General features: G+C 42.5%; 1 protein-coding gene and 1 long non-coding RNA gene across 2 annotated transcripts in view; one reads left to right on the top strand and one right to left on the bottom strand.

Moving 5' to 3' along the window:
- JDP2 (Jun dimerization protein 2) overlaps positions 1-1644 on the bottom strand; it is a 43928-nt gene extending 42284 nt beyond the window's left edge. Inside the window, exon 1 of the mRNA XM_038545306.1 lies at positions 1511-1644. The gene's annotated coding sequence lies outside the window, so the exon portion shown is untranslated. The remainder of the gene's footprint in view (positions 1-1510) is intronic.
- Positions 1-13433, top strand: part of LOC102154477 — a 29399-nt gene that overhangs the window by 1772 nt on the left and 14194 nt on the right. Inside the window, exon 2 of the long non-coding RNA XR_005363548.1 lies at positions 2464-2549. This is a non-coding gene — a long non-coding RNA (uncharacterized LOC102154477). The remainder of the gene's footprint in view (positions 1-2463; positions 2550-13433) is intronic.

Genomic DNA, 13433 nt, shown 5'->3' with positions numbered 1-13433 from the left:
CTAATGCAAAGAAGAGTAGAGGATAGCCAAGCAAGAGAGAGTGAGACACATCAAGCTCAGATGGCATTGCCAGCCGTGCCTGACGTCATCATTCCCTCTGGAATTTTTAGCTGAAGGAATCAGTAAATTATATCCAACCTAACTAAGGCAGTTTGAATTTAGATTTCCTATTACGACAGTCCTTAACTTATGATGGTTTGACTTATGATTTTTCAGTGTTATGATGGTAGAAAATCCACACGCATTCATTAGAAACTAGAGTCTGAGTTTTGATCTTTTCCAGGGCTAGTGATATGCTCACCATACTCTCTCGTGACTCTGGGCATTGACAGTCACAGATCCCAGTCAGCCACTTGATCACCAGGGTAAACAACCAATACACTGACAACTATTCTGTACCCATACAACCATTCTGTTTTTCATTCTCAGTACAGTACTCAACAAATTACATGAGCCATCCAAAACTTTACTATTTTTAAGATTTTATTTATTGATTGACTGGTTTGAGAGAGAATGTGAGCAGGGGGCAGAGGGAGAAGCAGAACCGGACTCCCTGCTGAGCAGGGAACCTGATGTGGGGCTCGATCCCAGGACCCTGAGATCATGACCTTAGCCGAAGGCAGCCTCTTAACTGACTGAGCCACCCAGGTACCCTCAACACTTTATTATTAAATAGGTTTTGTGTTAGGTAACTTTGCCCAACTGTAGTCTAATGTAAGTGTTTGAGCAAGTTTAAGGTAGGCTAGGCTAAGCTATGCTGTTCAGTAGGTTAGGTGTATTAAATGCATTTTCAACTTTTGATATTTTCAACTCATGACGGGTTTATTGGGATGTAACCCCACTGGAAGTCAAGCAAGATCTGTAGTGCAACTAGAAAAGTCCTGATTAACACATTGAGTTTTGCATCTCTGACTTATTTGGACAATTGCCTTTGAAAGTTTAATGGACATTAGTGACTCCAAAGCTCTTTGCAGACAGGAAAAAAGTGAAATGGCTAGAACTGTTTCTCCAACATTAAAGAAGGAAGTTCTGAGAAATCAACCAAGCAACTAGTCATGTGCCTGTGAGGTACACAAGGTTTAAGATGTGATTCCTCATTTGTCCCCACCTCCTATCTAGTTAGGAATAAGGTCTTGAACACCAACAAACAGCAAGGCTGAGAGTAACGAAGAACTGATTATGTGACACAGATGATAAGCACTGTAGGAGTCCCGACAAGATTGCTGCACCATAGAAAAAACATTCATCAGTTGTTCCATTCAAACGGTGTAGGCCAAAAATTACAAACTGGCAGGTTGAATTTGGCTTTGCTGACTCAACCTTACTTTTTTTTTTTTTTTTTTTTTTTTTTAACGTACCAAAGATTTCACACAAAACTCTAGATCTCTAACTTCTGTCAAGAAAGATGAGTCAGGAAACATTTAATAGGATGAAATAGGTTATGCCATATTAACAAACATCCTCCAAAATTCAGCTGCTCAACACAAAAAAAGGCTTATTTTTTACCTACCTGAGACATCTGTGGATTCAGGTAATTGTCCAGGGCAGAAGTCCTACGGTGATGGCTCAGTATTGCCCCATCGTATCAACAGGTGTTATCCATGGCCACAGTGGCAGGGAAAGAGAGAGAGGTGGAGAGGACCAGGCACCAGCAGTTAAAGGTTTCCTCCTGGAGTGAAACATGTCGCTCTAGCTTATGTTGGCCAAAGCAAGTCACATGACCATTTTTTAATCTCAAAGAGATAAGGAAGCTCAGTCATCCCAGGTACCATGGAGGAGAAAGAAATCATGTAGGAGTGAATAATTAATATCCACCACAGAATGTACTCCTGAATGGCAGCGGTGGGTTGCAGCCCACTAGAAGCCGCCTCCTTGAGATGGGACTTAAACAGCCCAGCTTGACACTGTCTCCACCCAGCCTGCCAGGTCATTTACAGGACCTGCTGGGCCCCTGGGGGCATTTGATTTTGCAGTTCCTGGTACACACAAAGCCAATTTCAGCATTAATTTTTCTGTGTCCCTGGTCATTCATGGAGTTATCACAAATTTTTCAAAAATGGGTATTTTTTTTAATTTGCTAATTTTAAAGAAAATGCCATAAAGAATTCTATGCTGAAGGGCAGGATGGTATTATGAAATCAAACAAGAAGTTGAAACTAGCTGTTAAATATTGCAAATTACAGAGACCTGTTCATGATGGTTTCTTCCTCCTGCCCTTCCCTTGCTCAAGCAAACACCTACCAGGAGAAATAAGCCTCCCACACTCTTTCCTAGGGTGAGAGAAGAAATTCCATGGTAGTGATTTTGAGGAGTGGTTTGATTTAAAGTTTTAAAAGATACATATATGTGATATATTTAAATATATATAACATATGATAAAATATACATTTATATATTATATATTATTGAAATATATTATCATATATGATATATATTAAATATATATGTTATATTTTTTCCAAGGCTGAAGTATTGGAGAAGAAAATTTGTGAGTTGAGAATGAGAAGGCTTTTCTTCCAATAATCAATGAGAATTTTATAAAACAACAGGTATGTCTAAACAATTTTTTTTAAAAAAAGATCTTATTTACTTGAGAGAGAGAGTGTGTGTGTGTGTGTGTGCAAGCATGAGAGGGCAGGGGCAGAGGAACAAGCAGACTCCTGATATGGGGCTTGATCCCAGAATCCTGAAATCATGACCTGAGCCAAAGTCAGGTGCTTAACCTACTGAGCCATCCAGACTCCCATGTCTAAAAGTTTAATAATAAATTGGCACCCATAGAAATGTAGACATTTCTGGGGAAAGCCCAGCACTTTCTCCTTAATCTAACACAATAAGTCTTTGGAGGGTGAAGAGACGGTAAATTCTCCGGTTAAAATTCTGGGCCAGGTGGAATTAGGGAGAGAAGTGTAGTGGGTGTATGTTGTTCTCCTCAGCATTACTTTTTTTTGAAGAACCACTTCTCTCCTTCTCTCTGTGGCCCTGGAGGAGTCTCAATCCTGGTGCCCCTTCACCACCTCTACCAAATATGGGTATGTGACCAGAGCTGCCCAATTAGAGTAGTCCATTTTCAAAGCTGTGGTGATTGATTCAGGGATGGGCGCGTGACCCAAACAGAGCCAATCTGAGTCTTCCCTGAGATTTGATATGTGAATGTTAAGGAAGAGGGGCACTCCTCTCCTTGAAAACACCAGTGTGAGAATGTAGTTGGTGGCCATTGGTGGCTATCTTTCCTGTCATGTGACAAGAATCTGACTGAGCACAGAATCAACACACAGAAAAGAGAGCCAACACATACAAAAAGAGAAACAGCTGTGAGATCATCATATGAGTCCCTGAACCTAACATGCCATGAGACTATGTTGAATTAAGTCTTTGGACTTCACAGTGATGGAATCAATACATCTCCTTTCTCTTGCTTGCTAAGATACTTTAAGTTGGATTTTCTGACACTTGCCACCAAAAAAAAAAAAAAAAAAAGCTGAAGAATACATGAATAAAATGGCCCCAAAGTCAAGCTTATAAAGGACAGCTGAACTGACACTGGGGAATTTTATCTGCTTACTATTCCTGCCTCATCCATCAAATGCCACTCAACCATCCGAGACTAAATACAGAACTGCACCGAGCTGTCTTTTTACAGCTCAGGGTTCAGTTAGTCATTTAAATAATTTAGTCAGACAACCTTGTTTGAATGTTTGCTATGAACCACACACCATTTGCCATTCTGTTTGAGAAGGCAAAGCAAAAAGAAGGTATCATCCCTGCCTAGAAAGGATGACAGACTAGAGGCCCAGGAAGATGAATGATGTTCACAAAAATGGGGAAAATAAGGACCTGAGTGCTTTAAGGAAAATGTGATACATGCTGCACTCAGAATATTATATCTCAAAATTGTTCTGAAAACACCCGGGGAGAAAGATGAAAGATCCATGTTGGGGGTGGTGTTGTGTAAGGCATTCATATACTGGTGCTCCCTGAGATTAACAACAGGATTGTTAGATAGAATCACCAAGCGCCTTCAGATCAAAGATGATTTTTAGAAATCTGAAATTTCAAATAACAGGTGATTAACAAATTCTGAGTTAATGAATGAGTAAACAGAAGCTGGTCTATGACTCAGTCTTAGGAGATGCTAATAATGAACAAACTGGAGAAATAAGAGGAAGCAAAGAAGTTAGCAGACAAAGGGAGCCGCAGAAGAGAGAAGAAAGGAAGGATCATAAAACCTCAAGGTTCCTCAAATCTTCCCTCCCTCAACAACAGGAGTGGTATAGGCTTTCCACTGCCAGGGAAACCAAAGTGTGTTGTCAGTATGGTCAAATATCACAGAGACATCAGATTGAAGATGAGTCGGTTGCATTTGTTCAGATCTGAAAGGTACATTATTACCGTAGGGATGCATATTCAAAAAGCCTCAAGCCATTTTTAAAAGAAGGATTTTAGTCTGCAAATGTAGTCATTATGCTACAAAGTTGTTTCCACCTAGAATCTATATTAATACTGCTTCTAGAGGGATTGAAGACCCTTCTCCATTCTTTCCTTCCTTCTTAATCCCTGCCTCCTTTGCTCCCAGAAGGTGTTACTATAGTTTGGTCAGATTCCTCAATAAAACATGTGGACTGCAGTTCCCCCATCTGTTAAATGGGGTAATGATGGTACCTACATTAGAGGGTTGGTGGGAAGCTTAAATGAGATACTTATTAAGCACCATATCAATAGCTGCCACATGCTGGGAGTTCAATAACTGTGGCTATATTCAGCAGCAGCACCACCACCACCATCAACATCACACTTTAGCCAACCCAAGCCCTGCTTCTATGGAGTCTTCTTAGATCTATCAGACTCACAGTGATCTCTCCGTCTTCTAAACTTAAGTAGCACTTCCCTGTCCATCTAACATTAATCATATGCTATTTTTGCAGACAGCCTCTCCTCTACTATCCTGCCCATCACTCCCTCCAGTGTATTCAATAAACTTCTATCTCCTTAAAAAAACAAAATCATACACTATTTCAAATGATTCTATTTCATACATGTATGGTCATTCCAGTGAGCTTGAAGTTCCCTCACAGGTAGTGACAGCATCTTACTTTTTTTTTTAAGATTTTATTTATTTATTCATGACAGACACACAGAGAGGGAGAGAGAGAGGCAGAGACACAGGCAGAGGGAGAAGCAGGCTCCATGCAGGGAACCCGACGTGGGACTCGATCCTGGGTCTCCAAGATCCGGCCCTGGGCTGAAGGTGGCACTAAACCGCAGAGCCACCCGGGCTGCCCAACATCTTACATTTTTTTAAAAGATTTTATTTATTTATTCATGAGAGACAGAGAGAGAGAGAAGCAGAGACACAGGCAGAGGGAGAAGCAGGTTGCCTACAAGAAGCCTGATGCAGGACTCAATCCCAGGACCCCAGGATCATGATCTGAGCAGAAGGCAGATGCTCAACTACTGAGCCACCCAGGTGCCCAACAACTTACATTTTTAACTTCAATAGCACCTATCATGTACTGAGTTTACACTTGGCATTCCAATAAATGAAGAGCAGGGGATAAGAAATAACACATAACTTCTTTTGTATCTCCAATAATGCTGAAAGCAGTCTAGGCCCTTGGCACTTAAAGAAAATTCACTGAACAGGTGCTGAGCAGAATGCAATGACCAGTCACTCCTGGTGCAGTGTACGCTGGTAGGATATTACATGAGAAAGGGACCATATTTTATAGGCGAGGAAATGGAGGCCCCCCATTGATGACACAGATCTAGCCAGACAAAAGTTATGATGGGAATAATTCTCAGGACGCTTTTCATGCTATGTGTTTTAAAACAACCACCAATAAAAAGTTATTTCAGCAAATGTTTATTAAAGGGGAAAAAAAAGTCCCCTAGGTTTTCTGCGGGAGGTGGTGTTTCCTCTTACACTCAACAATTTGGTGGTGTGGTAGAGAGAGGTGTGGGAAGGAGCCAAGGGGGCCCAATGACTGGGCTGTTGTGTGGGCCCGGTCAGTGGGGGAGGGTTGGGATTTTCACTTCTAGGAAAGCTCTTCCTGCTCCAAGGAAATCCAGACCAGGTTTTGGTGCCTGCTTTTCTAAGCAAGCTGCTGCCCTCAATTGGCCCGATTGTGCTTTCCAGAGAGCCCCTCTGGCAGCTCTGGTACCTGGGCTGGGGGAGTCCCCAGGCCAGACTCAAGGAAACTCACCCAGGGACCAAAAAAGTTTACCACGTCAGGAACCTAGGGGGAATCTGGTGTCCTTGGGCGGTTGAGGAGAAGAAAGTTACGATTAGAACTCACTTCTGTAGCAGGAGAAATCTCTGGGCTGGCCTCAGGACAAGGCTCGAGGGAGGCCACGCGTCCAGTCCCACAGAGGGAGGCTTCTGGACAAGGGCTCCTTTGGTAGCCCTGGCCAGGCTCACAGGCTCCCTTTCAGGTTTTATGCCCACATTTCCCTACCCTCGCCTCCACCAGTGTTTCTCTATCTCTTAAATACACCTCCCTAATCCTCTCCTTCCTCTTTTTTAAAGCCTGCCTTTCCTTTCAAATACTTCCTTAAATGCCAGCTTGTTGTTTTTGCACCCTCCCCTCCAAAAGCCTTCCCCAAGAGCTCTGGCTGAAAGGACACTTCAGACCACAGGGCCGGACTTTCACTTATTCATTCATTCATTCATTCACTCATTCATTCATTCATTCATTCAACAAATACTGGATTATCTGTACGTGCAGGGCTATAGCAATACAGTTATGAACAAGATTGGCCCAGTTCTTTGGTGAATGAATCATTAGCTAATTAACTACATGAATGCACGTGTGCAAAGGAGAATTAAGGGGTGTTATGAGACAGATAGAGAAACCATCAGAATCAACCTTCCTCAATTTGTCAGAAACTCTAATCCAAATCAGGTTGGTGCCCCAGGCTTATCCCACTCACGAACTTAGGGGGAAATGTACTTTAAAAAGCCTTTCTGGGGCAGCCCTAGTGGCTCAGTGGTTTAGCACCGCCTTCAGCCCAGGGCCTGATCCTAGAGACCCGGGATTGAGTCCCACTTCAGGCTCACTGCGTGGAGCCTGCTTCTCCCTCTGCCTGTATCTCTGCCTCTCTCTCTCTCTCTCTCTCTCTCTCTCATGAATAAATAAATAAATTTTTTAAAGCCTTTCTGGAAAAAAAAAAAAAAAACCCTTTCTGGAGGGGCACCTGGGTGGCTCAGTTGGTTAAGCATCTGACTCTTGATTTCAACTCAGGTCTTAATCTCAGGGTTGTGAGTTCAAGCCCTGTGTTAGGCTCCTCGGTGGGTGTGGAGCCACTTTAAAAAAAGTCTCCTTCCTGGACACTTAGTTCAAAGAGTTAGTGCTCCAGGGTATCTCTTCAGACTCCACTGCCTAGCCCTAATGCTCTCAGACTTGTTCACTGTCTTGGTGTCTCAGGTTGTCATCCATGGCCATAGGTGTGGTTTTCAGGTAGCTAACCTGGTCTTTTAAGGCTAGTGCATCGTGCAAGGCAATATAGCATAGTGAGCTCCAGAACCAGACTATCCCTGTTCCTGTCTTTGATGCATACTAGCTGTTGTGGCCTTGGGCAAGTTACCTAACCTCTCTGTGTTCAATTTCATTAATATTAAAATGAGGTGAGTGTAATAATACCCAATTCATAGAGGTATTATAAAGATATACATATATTTATATATTAATATATAAAGAGTTACTTCCTGGAAAGCTCTTGGAACAGTGCTTAAAATAAGTAAGGGCTCAGGAAGGGAGCTCTTTTTTTTTTATAATATATTTTATTTTGTATTAAGTAGGCTCCACACCCAACATGGGGCTCAAATTCATGACCCTGAGATCAAGAGTCACATGTTCCACTGATTGAGCCACCAGGCACCCCAGGAAGGGAGCTCTTGAATGTTAGAGTTTGGATCGCCCCTGATAAGGTGTCCAGCCTTGGCTCCTGGAACCTAGCCTGGGTCAGAGTCTCAGGCTGCTGCCTGCCTGGGAGGAGAGGCCAGAACTTTTTAAAAGAGACAAGGTACTGGCAGCAATGAAGACTGCCCAGAAGCTAAACAGACAAGGGCACTGAAGCCAACTGGATATGCAACACATCGATCTCAATTCCCTAATACCAGGAGCCACTCCAACTGTTCATCGCTAGAGCAAGAAGAAGGGAACCCAGAGATCTGGTTTGGAGGAGGACTCACTTACCCCTCTAGCTTTTTATGTGGCAGTAGGTGAAGATCATTTCTATACTTCAATTCCATTTTTTTATGGCAGAGGATAATATTCATAGAATCATGGAGTTTGAAGTAAAATTAACCTTACAGGGATCCCTGGGTGGCGCAGCGGTTTGGCGCTTGCCCTTGGCCCAGGGCGCGATCCTGGAGACCCGGGATTGAATCCCACATCGGGCTCCCGGTGCATGGAGCCTGCTTCTCCCTCTGCCTGTGTCTCTGCCTCTCTCTCTCTGTGTGACTATCATAAATAAATAAATAATTTAAAAAAAAAAAGTTTAAAAAAAAAAAAAACCTTAGAGCATCCATATTATAAGCCCCTTATTTAGGGCAGCTCCTGTGGCCCAGCGGTTTAGTGCCGCCCCCTGCCCAGGGCATGATCCTGGAGACCGGGGATCGAGTCCCGTGTCAGGCTCCCTGCATGGAGCCTGCTTCTCCCTCTGCCTATGTCTCTACCTCTCTCTCTCTCTCTCTGTGTCTGTCATGAATAAATATTTTTTAAAAAAAATAAGCCCCTTATTTTCCATGTAAGGAAATTGAGACCCAGAAATGTCATGTGACATGCACAGCAGGGGCAAGATTCAGATCCCAGCCCCAAGACTTAGTCTCTTCTCTGGGATTCGTTATACTCTTAGGTAAAGTGAAGGTAGGAATTCCTACTGTGTAGGGGCACCATGAGGACTAATGAGGCCACATATGATGTGCCTAACCCACTGTCTGCGGATGGTTGGGTATGTATTCATAAGGGCATTTCCCAGTGTCACAGGACTTGTTGATAATTCCTTACCTTCTTATTGGCTTGACAAAAGAATAAAGTGAACCAATAGAAGACTCACTCTGGAAATAGAAATTCCATGCAATCGTTCTGTGCTGTTAATGTTACCCTCCAATGGAGATTGCTAAACCCATTTGGGAAACTGGCCAAGGTACTAGGAACAGAAGTGTTGAGGTCCATGTGTAAAACCTTAGTTTCTGATTTTGGGAGGTTTCTTATTTGGGATGGGGCCTCTCAAAGAAGAAAGGGTTTTTCCAAGCCACAGTGCTTAGTAATCATGGTCTCACAGAGGAAGCTCACTGAAAGAGGGCATCATCATCTGTCACCCCTCCTCCCATTGTTACCAAAGCATCAGGGTGAAGTGCCTCCGTGGTCAGGGGCTTGGTTCTCAGACTCCTCTGAGAGCAATGGGGGGCCGGAGTCCACAATGCTACCCTTGGGCCAGCCACTCAGGCACATCCAGCCTGCACAGCCGTACCTTCTGCCAAGGGTAGCGGGAGCTCCCTGCCTCTGGCCCATGTGCAGATGCTGCCAAGTGCCATCAAACCATAGACCCAGGCTGGGAGTCATCCAGAGATGAGCCAAGGCCTACAGGCCCAGACTCAAAAGAAGGTAGCCAGGTGCTCTTCAAAAGAGGACCATGAGCACACAAAGTAGGATTGAAATAAAATAAATCCAGGGGAAATATAGAATTCTGCCTGTCAGAGAAAAAAGACAGTTTCTTTTCCCTACTCAATGTGTAAGGTGACCCTTTTTGGCCAAAGTCAACGGTGGTGCCTACAATTCTTAATTACTTCAATAAGCACTATATATCATTTAAGATTCTTACGGCCAAAAAGAACATTTCCTTTAAAAAAAAAAAATCCTAAATCGAAATGCAAACTACTTGTATTGGTGTATATATGCATAATTTCCAAACACAATAATGCCATTAGAACTATTTGGGAAAATGTCTAATAACTATTAAATGCATTTTAAGTATGCAACACAGTGTCCCAAGTTCATCACTGGTTGATGAGTTCATGCCTCACGGCCCATGGTGCTCAAGGCCAGTTGCTACAGTCAAAAGATAGTAAGATGACTTTAAGCTTAAATACCAATCTTAGTTTAATCAAGCACAGAGCTTTCTTTCCCAGAGTAACATCAGAAACACAACAATGCTTGGTTGGTGAAGGAAAGAATGGGGACAGGGGGATTTGCCAGGTCACTCAGGCCAATGAGACATAGATACATCACTCCTTTTTCTGCCTGGTTCATTGGCATAGTCCCATCTAGAGGCATGCTCTCTGGGCCTCAGAACATGTATGGGCTTGGAAGCTCTGGCTCTTAAAAAGATCTTCTACCCCAACATACAGCAAAGAGAAGTCATCCCATGAGGCATCTGATTATTTATCCTAAGGGATAAACAATCCAAAGGATTACTATGGTCAAAAGGCAACCAATCAATTGGAATCAGTTCTTTCAAAGGTTCGCTTATCTTTTAACAGCAGCTAATATTGATTGAGCACTTACCCAATGCCAAGCACTGTGCTAAGTGCTTTAGATTTATTAAATCATTTAATCTGTACAAAAACTCATGAAGCAGGCACTATTATCATCCCCATCTTAAGGATGAGGAAACCGAGGCACAGAATGTTGAGCTAATTTGCTATTGGTCACAGCTAGTTAGGTAGAGCCAGGCCTCAAACTCAAACAGTTGAACTCCAAAGCCTTAACCATACACTATTTGGCATTTTATTTGTTTTTGGTTTTGATTTTTTTATAGACTTTATTTTTTAGAATGGTTTAGGTTCACAGCAATATTGAGCAGAAGGCACAAATATTTCCCACTTATAGTTGACCCTTGAACAATTTGGGAGTCAGGGACACTGACCTCCATGCAGTTGAAAATCTGCATATAAATTTGGACTCTCCAAAAACTTTACTAATAGGCTGCTGTTGACCAGAAGCCTTACCGAAAATGTAGTCAACACCTACTTTATGTGTTATATGTATTATATACAGTGTTCTTACAATAAAGTAAGCTACAGAAAAGAAAATATTATTAAGAAAATCATAGGGAAGAGAGGATCCATTTATATACTGTACTATATTTATTGAAAAAAATCTATGTATAAGCGGACCCACGTAGTTTCAAACTGTGTTATTCAAGGGTCAACTATACTCTCTGTACACTCCCAACAGTCTCCCCCATTACAACACCCCTACCAGAATGGAACCTGTTACATGGATGAACATACAGTGACACATCCTTATCACTCAAAGTCCATGGTTTACCTTAGGGTGTACTCATGGCATTGTATATCCTATAAATTTGGACAAATACATGACATATATCTGCCAACAGTATTATCCAGAATAGTTTCACTGTCCGAAAAAATTCCCAGTGTTACCCTTATTCATTCTCCTTCCCTGCTAACTCTTGGCAACCACTGATCCTTTAACTGGCTTCATAATTTTGCCTTTTCTAGAATATCATATAGTTGGACTCATACAGTATATAGCCTTCCCAGATCGGTTTCCTTCACTTAGCAATATTCATTTAAATTTCTTCCATGTCATGGTTTGATAGCCCAGTTCTTTTTAACACTGAATAATATTCCATTATCCAGATATACCACAATTTGTCCATTTGCCTATGGAAGGGCATCTTGGTTGCTTCTGAGTTTCGGAACAAAACTGCTATAAGCATTTCTCATGCAGGCTTTTGTGTAGACATAATTTTCCAACTCATTTGGGCAAATGCCAAGGACTACCAATTGCTAGGTTGTCTGATAAGATGATGTTTCTCTTTATAAGGAACAGCTGAACTGTCTTCCAAAGCGGCAGTACCATTTTTGCCTTCCCATCAGCTTCAAATGAGGGCTCCTTTTGCTCCACATTCTGCATAATGCCGGCATTTGGTGTCATTGGTGTTTTGGGTTTTGGCCAATCTAATAGGTGTGCAGTGGTATCTTACTGTTGTTTTAATTTGCAATTTGTAATCATCTGAGATGTGGAGCATCTTTTCGTATGCTTATTTACCATCTGTGTATCTTTCTTGTTGAGGTGTCCATTCAGATCTTTTGGCCATTTTTAATTAAGTTGATATTTTCTTTGCATTGAGTTTTATCATACAGTGTTTTTAGGGATGCACTTATGGATTCACAGAATTTCGGGAATGGAAAGGCCTCAAAAATCATCCAGTCCATCCCCCTCATTTTCCAGATGTAAAAACAACAGCTCAGAGAAGCTCAAATGGGGCAAATCTGGAACCAGAGCCCAGGGACTCTGTGCTCCTTCACCACAGTGCATGTCATCAGGCAGTTTCCTTTGTGAGCATTTAGCCCCCCACGGACAAGAGTCACACCTGACCATCTGCCTGTCCTTCCCCCACACGGTGTTTGGCACACATTCAGTGAGTGCTTGTGGGAGGAAGGAAGGAATGACGTTCCTTTGGCATCCATGCACCCTTTCCAAAGGGAAGGCCCCTCTGACCTCTGCTTTAATCTGTGAGAGAGGGAGAGAAGGGAATGAACATTCTAGATCTCCCACATGCAGTGGTGGGGGCAGAGGCCAGGTCCAAGAGTAATCCTAAGCTTGGCTGTGTGTCAGCCTCACCTACAGAGCTTGTTAAGAACTGGATGCCTGAGCCCCATTCCTGGGTATTCTGATTCCATGCATTGTTAGTGTTGATTATGTGTACCAGATCCTGAGCTAAGCCCTTTGTGTGAATTATCCTACATAATTCTTCTTTCTGCAATTCTATGATATGGGCCCTATTACCATCCCCACTCTGCAAATGAGGAAACTATGTTTCAGAAAGGTTGAGGAACTCCAGGGTCACATAGCTACTATGTGCTATAGCTGCCCCCCAAATAAAAACAATCTATCTGCTTTCAGAATTGCTGGCCAGCCTCTTTGTTTTGCACACGTGTGTGCAAGTACACATGTGCTCTGAGGTCTTTATACTTAACTCTGTACAAACTCTGTTTCGAGCCCCTGAAAGCTACAAGGCAGGGATATGGGGCCCCAGCAGGCTGTCATGAGAAAAGTCTTCACAAAGGTGTGACTGTAAGGCAAGCCTTAGAGGGGCCCTGAGAGCTATACAGGAGGCCCAGAGCTCCAGCATCAGCTCTACCAAAAAAACTGAGATCGTAGATGCCCATACCTTCATTCTCATTTGCACATTGTTCAGAGCGGGCCCTTGCTCTTTTATTTTTCTGTACTTTAAGTGAATGTTTTACTGAAGTATAACAAACAACCATGGAAGTCACAGATCCTAAGTGTGCAACTCGATGAATGTTCACAAGGTGGACACACCTAGTAACCTGGTCCACTTAGTTTAGTTAACGGCAGCTTTAGGCGTCTCCCCATTATCTTAAGGGGTTTCACTGAAGATTTCAAAGCAAAGTTTTTTTAAAGATGTATATATTTCATTTTTTTAAAGATTTTATT

Source organism: Canis lupus, chromosome 8 (assembly GCF_011100685.1).
Source record: "Canis lupus familiaris isolate Mischka breed German Shepherd chromosome 8, alternate assembly UU_Cfam_GSD_1.0, whole genome shotgun sequence".
Taxonomy (NCBI): domain Eukaryota; kingdom Metazoa; phylum Chordata; class Mammalia; order Carnivora; family Canidae; genus Canis; species Canis lupus.
This window is presented reverse-complemented; position numbering and strand designations above follow the sequence as displayed.